This window comes from Cetorhinus maximus, chromosome 8 (genome assembly GCF_964194155.1).
Source record: "Cetorhinus maximus chromosome 8, sCetMax3.hap1.1, whole genome shotgun sequence".
Taxonomy (NCBI): Eukaryota; Metazoa; Chordata; class Chondrichthyes; order Lamniformes; family Cetorhinidae; genus Cetorhinus; species Cetorhinus maximus.
The window spans coordinates 68,273,304-68,288,053 of NC_135886.1; the positions used below are offsets into that span (position 1 = coordinate 68,273,304).

Below are 14,750 nucleotides of genomic sequence, written 5' to 3' on the forward strand. Positions count from 1 at the left end.
ATTGCTCCTTTAAATACTGGAGTTAAGATTGCATAATGTGGATCCTCGTCAAACCCACCACCACACAATCAACATGAAATAGGAAAGTCAAATGATCATGCGATACCTGCAATACCAAGTTAATAGGAGGCCCTTCGTTTCTACTTTTGTCTGTTTGTTTAATAAACCCTCTCACAAGTTTTGTTTTTTTTTCTTTCTGGTTCAACATTTACCAGAAACAGGTTTGTAGGAACTTATCATTTATAATTAAATACAACTCACAAGCTGTCCAATGCGCAGTGGCAGTATCGTAGCCGATGAGGTTTAACCGAGGCGCGATTATTGCTTATTGAAAACCTTTCCCAATACCCCACTATGACGACTTGAAATATAGTCGGCAATGGCAATTTTTGATAGTCTCTGCGGAAAAAAAAGCAGTGTATTACTTAAATGAAGAACAGCTGCAGAATTCCGAGGTGCAGCAGGATACAGGTGTTCTAGTGCATGGTTCACAAAAAGTTAGTATGCAGGTACAGCAAGTAATTAAGGTGACTAATGGAATGCTATATTTTATCACGAGAGGAATTGAACATAAAACTAAGGATGTTATGCTTCAGTAATACAGGGCATTGGTGAGACCACATCTCGAATATTGTGTGCAGTTTTGGTCTCCTTATTTAAGGAAGGATGTAAGTGCTTTGGAGGCTGTTCAGAGGAGGTTTACTGGATAGATACCTGAAATGAGCAGATTGTCTTATGAGGAAAGGTTAGACAGACTGGGCTTATTTCCATTGGAGTTTAGAAGAGTGAGGGATGACTTCATTGAAGTAAATAAGATCCTGAACAGTATTGACAAGGTGGGCATGGAAAGGATGTTTCCTTTTGTGGGTGAGTCCAGAACAGGTGACACTGTTTTAAAATTAGGGGTCACCCTTTTAGGACAGAGTTGAGGAGAAATGTTTTCTCTGAGAGGTTAGTGCGACTTTGGAACTCTCTGCCTCGGAGGTCGGGTCATTGAATATTTTTAAGGCAGATGTAGATAGATTCTTGTTAGGCAAGGAAATCAAAGGTTATCGAAGTGTAGATGGGAATGTGGAATTCAAAACACAAACAGATCAGCCATGATGTTATCAAATGACAGAGCAGGCTTGAGGTGCCGAATGGCCTACTTCTGCTCCTATTTCGTATGTTCATGTAACCGACAAATCAAACCTGTTAAATATGCATCAACAGATGCTCCACTAAATGCTCCAGTGTACATTGCATAAAATGCATCTCATGTACATTCTATTAAATGCCCACCATATTAAATACTGCTCATGTGCATTCCTCCAAATATCCCACCTTCAAGCACTCTATTAAATGTTGTCCACAGCACAATATACTTCCCCATGCATACCTGCTGGACACTGTACTAAATAGCCATGAATTCTACAAAATACCCACTGTGCATTCTACTAAATATCCAATTGTACTAAATATACTTATTATGAGTCAGTAAATATTTATTGTGTACGCTACATTTCATTTCTTTCTCATGCTAAAATAATTGGTGCTGCAGTACTTCGGCAGCTGCAGTATTTTGACTTCAAACTTCAACTATTTTTCATGACTGAACAACATTAGCAAGAACAAAAGCACAATGATCCCCTTTCTTACCCTCTCTGATTTGAGTTTGCAGGTCCCGTTTCATCAGTTTAATACACTTTCTAAAGCTAATAGAACACCAAGAAAAAGCAACAGCCAGGTGTATAAATAGTGTATGCCAATTTTTTCTCACACTCAGACGCACGCACAACTTCACTTTAGAAAAAAGATTTCATATAAATTTCACCTCAAGCGAGATTTTGAAACTTGTCTTCTTTGTCAAACTTATTTGAACAAGAATTAGTGTCCAAATTTGCAGACAATAGGAGGCATGGTAGATAATTCGACTGACCAAAGAAAGCCGAAAGTGTAAATTGATAAGATGTTGGGTTGGCAAAAAAATTGTTGAGAGAATTTAATGTTAATAAGCAGTGTTTTATGATAAAAAATAAAAATAAAAATTATATTTTGAATAATAGATTTAATAATGTTGAAGAACAAACTAGGCATGCACATTTCTTCTGTCAATTTTATATTGAAGTTTAATACAAATGTGCCTTTTATTTCCTTTAAGATCAGTAAACGTTTTTATTATTATATTTTCGTACTCAGTAATGTTCCTTTACTCAGTAAACTCATCTGCTAGTTTAAAGCATGAGCTACTCATGTTAATCTAATACCTGCCAAAGATCACGTGGCAGTGCATGATAGAAAACCTTGGGCTGCATTTTATGTGCCCCCACTGGGTGTGTTTTCAGTAGAGGGGCAAGTCACCCACCACCTTCCCTCCCACCCCCAAGCTCACCCCCATTTGGTGGGCACCAAAATCAGCAGACCACCTGCCATATTTAAATAAATAATCAAGGGTCGATTAGGCTTGTTAACAAGCCAATGGACCCCAAGAATATGCTGCCCACACTATTAAACGATTGGCATGGGCAGTCAGGTGGGAGTGAACAGGTCATTTTTTAAAAAACGTTTTCAAAGGGCAGGAAGGGGGTGCCCTTTGTGGATCGGGTAGCAGCCACTCGAAGATAGTACTCTCCCCCCTTCTTCCTACCTGCCTGCTCCATTAAACACACCACCCGCAACCCCTGCAACTCCCCACTAAACTGCCCAAACCCTCCCTGCCTAAGAGCCTGGACTTTCCTGGCTCTGGGATCCATGTGCCGCCTTCTTGTTCCTGGTTGCAGTCCCAGCAGCACCCACTAATGTGCTCTTAGTGCTGCTGGGACTGATGGAGCAGCCAGCCAATTTGACTGGCCGGCAGCTCCCGAGAGCGAGACTTCCTCCCCAGTGAGGGGCAGGAGTCCAACACTGCTCCAATTTAGCCCACCCGCAGCCTGTTATGGCCGTGAGGCGGGCTGCCGTGGAGTGGGTTTGCTCCACGCCAACTTTACTTCTGGGGATGGGGGGACTTTAACATAGTAAAATGTCCAAGTGCACTTCAGAAGAGTAAAATCAAAGAAAATTTGACACTGAGTCACATAAAGAGATATTAGAACAAATGACCAAAATCTTGGTCAAAGGAATACGTTTTTAGGAATGTCTTAAAGGAAGAAAAGGGCAAAGAGTTCAGGGAGGAAATTCCAAAGCTTAGCACCTTGGCAGCTGACAGCATGATTACCAATTGATGGAGTGACTAAAATTGGGGATGCATAAGAGATCAGAATTGGAGGGCTGCAGAGAAGGACTGGAGGAGGTTACAGGGAAAGAGCGAGGTAATTGAGGGATTTGAAAACAAGGATGAGAAGTTTAAACAAGTATTTGCTTGCATTTCTTTTAATTTAGTATACAGTGTTCACTGTTCAGGATTTGGTCTCCTCTACATTGGGGTGACTAAACGCAGCCTAGGTGACTGCTTAACAGGACACCTCCATTCAGTCCGCAAGCTTGACCTTGAACTTCAGTTGATTGTTATTTTAATTCTTCACCTTTCTCCCACTCTGGCCTGCTTCAGTATTCCATTCAAGCTCAAAGTAAGGTTGAGAAACAGTATGTCATCTTTCAAATTGGCACTCCAAAGCCTTTTGAACTCAGCATTTAGTTCAACAATTTTAGATTGCAACATCTGGCGCTGTTTTGTTTTTCTTTTTTCTCTTGCTTCCCTCTCATTTCCTTTTGGATAGCAGCAATTTAGGAACCTGCCATTCATACCTCCTCTAGATGCACCTTTTGATTCTTTACATGCCTCATTGCCACTCCTTTTGGTCTTGCACCATGAAAACTTTTGTTATTTAATCTGGCCTTCCCCTCCATCATATCATGGACCTTTCCTTGGTTCTTTTTGTTCTTTTTGCCCACACTCCCCCTTTCACTTACTCAAAACCTATTACATTTCAAACTTTTCCCAGTTGTGATGAAAGGTCATAGACATGAAATGTTAACTCTTTTTCTCTTTTCACAGCTGCTTCAAGACCTACTGAGTATTTCAAGCTTTTTCTATTCATTTTTTTAATCTTTCACGGGATGTGGGCATTAATGCCTGGGCCAGCATTTATTGCACAGCCCTAATTACCCTTGAGAAGGTGGTGGTGAACCGCCTGTAGTCCATGGGGTTAGGTGTCATGAAAAGATATTAATGTGTATAATGTTATTGGAATTTATTTTTAAATTAGACCTGTGGTAGGGTCTGTGTCTGTGTGTGACTTAATTGGATTGAAGCCAGCTGGTCTGGGTGCTTTGATGTATAGTAGTGAGATCTTAATTAGATAAACATAAGGCTAGAAAGTAAAGGCTACATTTGCATTTGTTGAATAAATTTTTCAAAAGAAGGGAGTAAAACCTTGCACCTAGCTAGGAGACATCAAGTAATGCGTTTATATTACTAATAAAATTGGTGCTATGAAAGGGGTTTATTGTTAGAAGAGATGAAGTTCAAAGATCCATTGATACAATGAGAATTTACATTCAAAGGGAAGGCTAGATATAAACATGAAGTTTTGTATGTGCAGGTCAGTGGCATGTAAGATCTAAACAGCCTGTAAGCCCTACAACTGTCACTGGCCCTCTATCCAGCTCTTCTTGTCCCCACCCCACCCATTAAACCAGCCTATATTTCACCCCTTTTCTATTTTTCCTTAGTTCTGTTGAAGAGTCATGCGGACTCGAAACATTAACTGTGCTCCTTTCCACAGATGCTGCCAGACCTGCTGAGTTTTTCCAGGTATTTTTGTTTTTGCCCTACAACTGTGTCTGCAAAGGAACCAAATTGCAAGAGACCTCATTTTGAATTCGTAAGGTTAAATGTGCTTTTCCTGGGGAAGAATTTTCCCGTCGGCGAGTTGGGGTGGAGCCTGCTCGCCGACACGTAAAATGACATGGAATGACGTCGGGCGGAACTCCCGACGTCATCTCGTGTCATTTGCATTTTCAGGTTGGCGGGGGTGCAGCCAAGTCAGCTGTGCACCTGCCAACCTGTCAACGGCCTATTGAGGCCATTCAAAAAACAATTAGTGGACCAGGTCAGGAGCGTTGGCGGCCACCTGAAAAAGCATGAAACCTCATCCAGGGGCAGGATGAGGTTTCATGACTGAATTAAAAAATTAAGATTTACTTTTATTTAAAGTTATGTCCATGTCCCAAATCATGTGACATTGTCACATGAGAGGACATGAATGATAAATGAAATTTTCGACAGAATAACTTTTTCACTTTGGGAACCGATCTCCCTGAGGCAGCACTTAGCGTCAGGGAGATCAGAGCACGCACGCGCGAAGGAGCGCAATTCCGCATTTGGCATTCCACCTCCCTCCCCCCACCACCAGCCCTCACAGGAAGCGCATAGTGCTTCTGTGCGGGTGTCACGCTGGGCGGGGGCACCGATCGGAGGGCTGCCCGCCCATGCCCACTCCTGCACTCCCCCCACCCCGATGGCGGGAAAGTGTTGCCCCTGGTGTCTGTTTAAAGTCTATGGGTTATTGTTACCCTGGTGAAGATATACCTGGGAGTGATTAATTTGGGGATTTGTTTAAAAGTTATTATGATAGCAATTTGTAGACGTGTATATGTGTTTAATTTCTTGTTAAATTAATAAATGTTTAATTTAGTTTATATAAAAAAACCTCTTGAGGCTTAGTGGTTTCATTTCTGAATTCAGTGCTGCATCTCAAACATACCAATTGAAAATATAGGTTATGACAGTTGTTCAAGTTTCCCTCTGGGATTTAAAAAAACTCAGCCTTTACCAACTGCTGTGTCATAACAATTGGGGACTCTTGGCAGGACAATATTTGTAATTCCTTCATTGGTTTTGAATTGGTGAATCTTATGGTTACGAGTATGAGAAGCATTTTGAATTCAGGAGTTGGTGAGGTATTTTTATAAGTGGTGAGGCTGCAAGATGGCTTTGGCAATTGCAAGACTTGTCTGGGAGTAGAAGATATAACTCTGATTGGGTTACAAAACGTCTCCAAAAATAAGTTAACAGAGTGGCGGATAAATTACAATTGGGGTTACCTGTAGGGGCTAGGAAAGCAGATACAATTAAAGGTATAGCACAGCATCTACACTTGGAAGTGATATCTGACACAAGTGAGTTCCAGCTGGAGGTAGTGAGACTTCAGTTGCAAATGAAGACGCTTGAACTTGAACAAGAAAGGAAACTAAAAAACTTGAATTGGAAGCAAAGGAAAGAGAAATGGCATTCAAAAGGGAGCAAGCAGAAAGGCAGGAGCAAGAAAGGAAGCTGGAACTGGAAAGAAGGATAAAGAAAGAGAGGCAAGAGAAAGAGAGAAAGAAAGGGAAAGGGAATAACTACTTAAAAGGTTGGAAGTTAAAAAAGAGAACACAGATTCTGAGGAGAGTTCTGATGATGAAAAAACCTTTAACCTAAAACCCTGTGGGGAGATGTTTAAATTTGTACAAGCTCTTCCAAAGTTTGAGGAAAAAGATATTGAAGCATTCTTTATTTCATTTGAGAAGCTAGCTAAACAGATGAAATGGCCACAGGAGTACTGGACGTTATTGATACAGTCTAAGTTGGTGGGTACAGCGCATGAGGTAAATGCTTTGCTGTCTGAAGAAGTATCAGTGAATTATGACGTGGTGAAAAAGGCTATTTTGAGTGCATATGCATTGGTTCCTGAAGCATACAGGCAGAAATTTAGGAATATGAGAAAACAGTCTGGGCAAACTTATACTGAGTTTGAGAGTAAAACAAAGTAATTTTGAACAATGGATACGGATGTTAAAAATAGAGACAACATATGAAGCTCTTAGGGAAGTAATTCCTTTGGAAGAATTTAAAGACTCAATCCCTTCATAGTGAGAACTCATGTGGAGGAACAGAGGGTTCAAACTGTAAGGCAAGCAGCAGAGATAGCTGATAATTATGAGTTAGTTCATAAAGCTAAACATTTTTTTAGTCACCCTTTCAAATCGGAAAAGGATAGAAAGTGGGAAGATGAAAGGAAGATAGGTAGCCCGGGAAGAGAATGAGTAGCTGAAAATTCCCAGTAAGTTTTTTTCTCAGAATAAAAAAGGTGCTGAGGGTAGGAGTGACATTCAAAAATTGAGGTGTTTTCATTGTAATAAAGTGGGGCACATGAAGTCAGTGTGTTTGAAATTGCAGGGAAAATCTGTTGGAATTATTGGGGTACAGAAAAGTTCTGGAAGTAAAAGTACTGTGGGTTCTGAGGTTCATGCACAGGAAAAACCAGTGGTTTGTGTATAGGTAAACCAGGAAGAATCAGTGATAGGTAAAGTAGGAATGTGTTCACAGTTTACCCAAGAGAATTTTGAGGAGCAGGTTGCAGAAATGTTTAAACACTTTGTGTGTGAAGGGAAAGTCTTTCCATGTGTACAGGGTGGAATAGGTAAAGATGCTAAAATTTAAAGAGACACAGGAGCTAGTCAATCCTTAATGATGTGGGATAGTGATATTTGTTGTTCAAAGGGAGTATTGCAGGAGCAGGTGATAATAAGTGTGGTTCATGGAGATGCTAAATCAATTCCATTGTGGAAGGTAAATTTAAAGAGCAAATGGAAGACAGGTGAAGTTATTGTTGGAGTAATGAAAAAATTGCCCATTGCAGAGGTTCAATTTATTTTGGGTAACGATATAGCTGGGTCACAGATTTGGGTGATGCCTATGGTAATTGAGCAGCCTGTAAATGGGTTTTCAACAGAGGTGCTATAGAAGGAGCATCCTGGATTGTTTCCAGATTGTGTGATAATGAGGTCAGAAGCATACAGGTTGAAACAAGAAGGACAGGCAGTTCAAAGGCAAGAAGAAGGTATTGAAATCCAATTAGCTGGCACTGTGTTTGTTAACAATGTTCAGGAGGAAAGACTGCAGGGACAATAACACAGGGAGGTTAGTGGAGTTAAAGAAAAATGATTTGCAATTAAAATAGCTATATCAGAAAGCTTACTCAGAAGCAGGAGCAAAATGTATTCCAGTATGTTATTTCCTTAAGAGAGATATTCTAATGAGATAATGGAGGCCAGATCATGTTTCAGCAAATGAAAGCTGGAGGGAGGTGCATCAGATTGTTATCACAGCTGGGTATAGAAATGAGGTTCTGAGAATTGCTCATGAAATTCCAATGGGGGGACATTTAGTAATTAGGAAAACACAGGAACAGATACAGAGGATTTATTTTTTTTGGCCAGGATTGCATAGGGATGTAGTCAAGTTCTGTAGAACCTGTCACACATGTCAGGCAACAGGGAAATCATAAGCAGTGATTAAGCTGGTACCTTTAATCCCAATACCAGCATTTGAATAACCTTTTATTAGGATCATGATTGATTGTATAGGACCCGTCCCTAAGACTAAAAGTGGAAATCAGTACTTACTGACAATAATGGATGTGTCTACCAGGTTTCCTAAACTAATACCTTTAAGAAATAATACAGCTAAGAGGATTGTGGAGGAGTTCACTAAATTTTTTACAAGATATGGTTTACCAAAGGAAATACAATCAGATCAGGGTTCAAATTTTATGTCACAGCTGTTTAAGGGAGTAATGAACAGTTTGGGGATAAAACTGTTTAAGTCAATAGCTTATCATCCGGAATCACAAGGAGCTGGAAAGGTGGCATCAAACTTTAAAAACATGATGAGAGCATACTGTAAGGATTGTCCATAGGATTGGGATACGGGAATTTCATTCTTGTTATTTGCTATTAGAGATGCTCCTAATGCATCAACTGGTTTTAGCCCCTTTGAACTAGTTTATGGTCATGAGGTAAGAGGACTACTGAAATTGATTCATGAGAAATTGGTGGGTCAAAATTCAGAAACTATTCTCCTGGATTACATATCAAATTTCAGGGAAAGATCGAACAGAGCATGTGAGTAGGCTAGGGAACATTTAAAGACATCACAGCAAGTGATGAAAATGAAGGCAGATAAGAAAGATAAAGCTCACTGTTTTGTTTCTGGAGAGAAAGTACTAGTGTTGTTACCACTACTAGGTGATTCATTAAATGCAAGATTTAGCGGGCCTTACAGGATTGAAAAGAAATTGAGTGAAGTAAATGATTTAATACTCCAGATAGAAGAAAGCGGAGGGTGTCATGTAAATATGCTTAAAAACTACTTTGACAGGGAAGAGGAACAAAAAGAGGTATTAGTGATGATGGATGAGAAAGAGGTAGAAGTGCAGGACTCTGAAATTGATTTTCCTCTAATCAAATTGGATAATGAGGGGGTGCTTGAAAATTTAAATGAAATATTGAGTTACCTTCCAAACAAGTATCAAAGTTATTTGGAAAAGCTATTGCAGTCACACAAATCTATTTGTGGGAATAAATTGGGAAAGACAGATTTAGCGATACATGATGTCTCTGTACAGGTTGCATCTACAATAAGGCAACATCTTTATAGATTAAATCCGGTAAAGTTATCACAAGCACAAAAAGAAATTAATTTCATGCTTCAAAATGATATCATTGACTCTAGTTGCAGTAACTAGAGTTCGCCTATAATACTGGTACCGAAACTGGATGGAACACAAAGACTATGTATGGACTATCGAAAGGTGAATGCGGTGACAAAAGCAGATTCATATCCTATACCATGGTTGGAAGATTGCATTGAGAAAGTGGGACAATCGAAATTTATCACAAAGATTGACTTGCTAAAAGGATATTGGCAGGTACCGTTGTCAGAGAGAGCAAAGGAGATATCAGCTTTTGTAATGCCAAGTGGACTATAACAACAGAGAATGTACAACAGAGAAGATATTCAATGATCGAAAAAGAGATGTTGGGTTTGGTGTTAGCACTGCAGCATTTTGAAATTTATGTTGCAAACAATTAACTGTTTATACAGACCATAATCCTTTGAAGTTTTTGGACAAATTTCGAGACAAAAGTGCAAGATTTTTCAGATGGAGACTATTATTACAACCATTTAACCTACGGATTATACATGTTGCTGGTAGAGGAAATCTGTTCGCAGATGCATTATCAAGAGTTTGAAGCTTAAAAGAAAATTGGACGTTTTAAAAAACCTGGACACTGAACTGGAGTGTTTTCTGTTGATACCAAAGACTTGTGAACATATATTATGTTAATGCGTGCATCTGGTAATGTAATAGTGTAATAAGTATAGGAGATAGTGTGAGATGTGTTATTAAAAAAGGAAGCCGTCTTTTAAAATTATGACAGTTCATTTGTCGATAGGGAGGGGAATGTCATGAAGAGGTATTAATGTCTATAATGTTATTGGAAATTATTTTTAAATTGGACTTGTAGTAGGGTGTGTCTCTGTGTGGCTAAACTGGATTAAAGCCAGCTAGTCTGGGTGCTTTGATGTATAGTAGTTTTAGATGTTAATTAGATAAACATAAAGCTAGAAGGTAAAGAGTACACTTGCATTTGCTGAATAAACAATTGAAAAGGGAGTAAAATCATTGCACCTAGCTAGGAGACACCAAGCAATATGTTTATATTACTAATAAAATTGGTGCTATGAAAGGGGTTTTATTGTTAGAAGAGGTGGAGTTCAACGACTTGGTGGTACAATGAGAATTTACATTCAAAGGGAAGGCTAGGCATAGAAAGAAAGGAGTTTTGTATGTGCAGGTCAGAGGCATGTAAGATTGAAGCAGTCTGTAAACCCTACAACTGTGTCTGCAAAGGAACCAAATTGCAAAGGACCTCATTTTGAATTCATAAGGTCAAATGTGCTTTGCCTGGTTTCTGTTTAAAATCTATAGGTTATTCAAAACAAAAACAGAATTACCTGGAAAAACCCAGCAGGCCTGGCAGCATCGGCGGAGAAGAAAAGAGTTGACGTTTCGAGTCCTCATGACCCTTCAACAGAACTGAGTAATATTAGGAGAGGGTGAAATATAAGCTGGTTTAAGGTGGGGGTGCGGGGTGGGGGGAGAGAAGTGGGGGGGGGGGGTGTTGTGGTTGTAGGGACAAGCAAGCAGTGATAGGAGCAGATAATCAAAAGATGTCACAGACAAAAGAATAAAGAGGTGTTGAAGGTGGTGATATTATTTAAACGAATGTGTTAATTAAGAATGGATGGCAGGACACTCAAGGTACAGCTCTAGTGGGGGGTGGGGTGGAAAGACTAACAGGGCATAAAAGGTATAGATTTAAAAATAATGGAAATAGGTGGGAAAAGGAAAATCTATATAAATTATTGGAAAAAACAAAAGGGGGAAGAAACGGAAAGGGGGTGGGGATGGAGGAGGGAGTTCAAGATCTAAAGTTGTTGAATTCAATATTCAGTCCAGAAGGCTATAAAGTGCCTAGTCGGAAGATGAGGTGCTGTTCCTCCAGTTTGCGTTGGTCTTCACTGGAACAATGCAGCAAGCCAAGGACAGACATGTGGGCAAGAGAGCAGGGTGGAGTGTTAAAATGGCAAGCGACAGGGAGGTTTGGGTCTTTCTTGCGGACAGACCGCAGCTGTTCTGCAAAGCGGTTGCCAGTAGAGGAGACCGCATTGGGAGCAACGAATGCAGTAGACTAAGTTAGGGGAAATGCTGCTTCACTTGAAAGGAGTGTTTGGGCCCTTGGACGGTGAGGAGAGAGGAAGTGAAGGGGCAGGTGTTGCATCTTTTGCGTGGGCATGGAGAGGTGCTATAGGTGGGGGTTGAGGAGTAGGGGGTGATGGAGGAGTGGACCAGGGTGTCCCAGAGGGAACGATCCCTACGGAATGCCGCCAGGGGGGGTGAAGGGAAGATGTGTTTGGTGGTGGCATCATGCTGGAGTTGGCGGAAATGGCGGAGGATGATCCTTTGAATGCGGAGGCTGACGGGGTGATAAGTGAGGACAAGATCATGTTTCTGGGAAGGAGGAGAATGTGTGAGGGCGGATGCGCGGGAGATGGGCCGGACACTGTTGAGGGCCCTGTCAACGACCGTGGGTGGAAAACCTCGGTTAAGGAAGAAGGAGGACATGTCAGAGGAACTGTTTTTGAAGGTAGCATCATCAGAACAGGTGCGACGGAGGCGAAGGAACTGAGAGAATGGGATGGAGTCCTTACAGGAAGCGGGGTGTGAGGAGCTGTAGTCTAGGTAGCTGTGGGAGTCGGTAGGCTTGTAATGGATATTGGTGGACAGTCTATCACCAGAAATAGAGACAGAGAGGTCAAGGAAGGGAAGGGAAGTGTCAGAGATGGACCATGTGAAAATGATGGAGGGGTGGAGATTGGAAGCAAAATTAATAAATTTTTCCAGGTCCCGATGAGAGCATGAAGCAGCACCAAAGTAATCATCAATGTCCCTGTCGCTTGCCATTTTAACACTCCACCCTGCTCTCTTGCCCACATGTCTGTCCTTGGCTTGCTGCATTGTTCCAGTGAAGCCCAACGCAAACTGGAGGAACAGCACCTCATCTTCCGACTAGGCACTTTACAGCCTTCCGGACTGAATATTGAATTCAACAACTTTAGATCTTGAACTCCCTCCTCCATCACACTCCTGATTTGTGCCTTTGGGTAGTCAGGAGGTGAGTTACATGCTGCAGAATTCCCAGCCTCTGACCTGCTCTTGTAGCCACAGAATTTATATGGCTGGTCTAGTCCAGTTTCTGGTCAATGATAACCCACAGGAAGATGATAGTGGGGGATTCAGCGATGGTAATTCTAAGGGAAGATGGTTGGATTCTCTCTTGTAGGAGTTGGTCACAGTTTGACACTTGTGTGGCACGGATGTTACTTGCCATTTATCAGCCCAGGCCTGAATGTTGTCCAGGTTTTATTGCATATGGGCACAGACTGCTTCAGTACCTGAGGAGTCGTGAATGGTGCTGAACGTTGTGCAATCATCAGCGAACATCCCTACTTCTGACCTTATGATGGAAGGAAGGTCATTGATGAAACAGCTGAAGATGGTTGGGCGAAGGACACGACCCTGAGGAACTCCTGCAGTGATGTCCTGGGACTGAGATGATTGATTTCCAACAACTACAATCATCTTCCTTTGTGCTAGGTATGACTCATAAGAACATAAAAATAGGAGCAGGAGTATGCCATTCAGCCCTCAAGCCTGTCCCGCCATTCAATAAGATCATGGCTGATTTGCCGCAGGCTTCAACTCCTCTTTCATGCCACCTCCTCATAGCCCTCAGCTGCCTGGTATTTCAAAAATCTATGTACCTCCTTTTTAAATACTTTCAGTGATCTAGCCTCCATAACTCTCTGGGGTAGATAATCCCAGACATTCACTACCCTCAGAGAGAAGAAATTCCTTCGCATCTCAGTTTTAAATGAGTGTCCCCTTCTTCTGTAACTATGTCCCCTAGTTCGAGATTCCCCCATTAGTGGAAAATCTTCTCAACGTCTACCCTGTCAAGCCCCCTCAGAATCTTGTACGTTTCAATAAGATCACTCCCCATTCTTCTAAACTCTAATGAATAAAGGCCTAACCTGTTTAACCGTTCTTGATAAGTCAACCCCTTCATACCAGGAATCAGCTTAGTGAATCTGTTTTGAACTGCCTCCAATACCAGTAAATACGGGGACCAAAACTGTACACGGTGCTCCAGGTGCGGCCTCACCAACATTCTGTACAGTTGTAACAAGACTTCCCTATTTTTAAAATCCAACCCCTTAGCAATTCAGGTCCGAATTCCATTTGCCTTCTTAATTATTTGCTGCACCTGCTCGCTAACTTTTTGTGTTTCATGCACAAGAACACTCAGATCCCTCTGTGCTGCACTTTTTTGGCATCTCTCCTTATTTAAATAATAGTCTGCCTTTTGATTCTTCCTACCAAAGTGCATGACCTCACACTTTTCTACATTAAACTCCATTTGCCAGCTTTTTGCCCACTCACTCAACCTATCTATATCCCCTTGCAGATTCCTTATGTCCTCATCACAACATGCCCTCCTACCTATTTTTGTATCGTCAGCAAATTTGGATAGATTACACTCTGTCCCCTCCTCCAAGTCATTAATATAGATAGTAAATAATTGAGGCCCTAGGTCTGATCCTTGTGGCACTCCACTAATTACACCTTTCCAACCTGAAAAGGACCCATTAATCTCGATTCTTTGTCTTCTGTGTGTTAACCAATCCTCAATCCATGCTAATACATTATCCCCAATACCGTGAGCTCTTATCTTGTACAATAACCTTTTATGTTGCACATTATCGAATGCCTTCTGGAAATCCAAATGCACTACATCTACTGATTCCCCTTTATCAACTCTGCTTGTTATATCCTCAAAGGACTAACAAATTTGTCAAACATGATTTCCCTTTCACAAAACTATGTTGACTCTGTTTGATTGCGTTAAGCTTTTCTAAATGTCCTATTTCTTCCTTAATGATGGACTCTAGCATTTTCCCAATGACAGATGTTAGGCTGATTGGCCCTATAGTTTCTGGCTTTTTGTCTCCCTCCCTTCTTGAACAGTGGCATCACATTAGCAGCTTTCCAATCCACTGGAACACTCCTGGAATCCAATGAGTTCTGGAATGTTTCGGCCAATGCCTCCACTATATCTGCAGCCACTTCCTTTAAAGCCCTTGGATGCAGGCCATCAGGTCCTGGCGACTTGTCTGCCTTTAGTCTCATTAGTTTGTCAAATACTTTGTCCCTCATGATAGAAACTGTCACAAGATCTTTCCTCCCATTAGCTCCTTGCTTATCTCCAACCAGTGGAGCAATTTCCCCATTGACTCCAATTTTGCTAGGGCTCCTTGATGCCATACTCAGTTAAATGTTGCCTTGATGTCTCACCTCACCTCTTGAGTTCAGCGCTTTTGT

At 41.2% G+C, this 14,750-nt stretch overlaps 1 non-coding gene across 1 annotated transcript; it reads left to right on the forward strand.

Annotated features, from left to right (window-relative positions):
• Positions 1–267: 267 nt before the first annotated feature.
• On the forward strand, positions 268–408 carry LOC144684101 (U4 spliceosomal RNA). The gene has a single exon (XR_013577388.1). It is a non-coding gene; the product is annotated as a U4 spliceosomal RNA (small nuclear RNA).
• Positions 409–14,750: the final 14,342 nt, after the last annotated feature.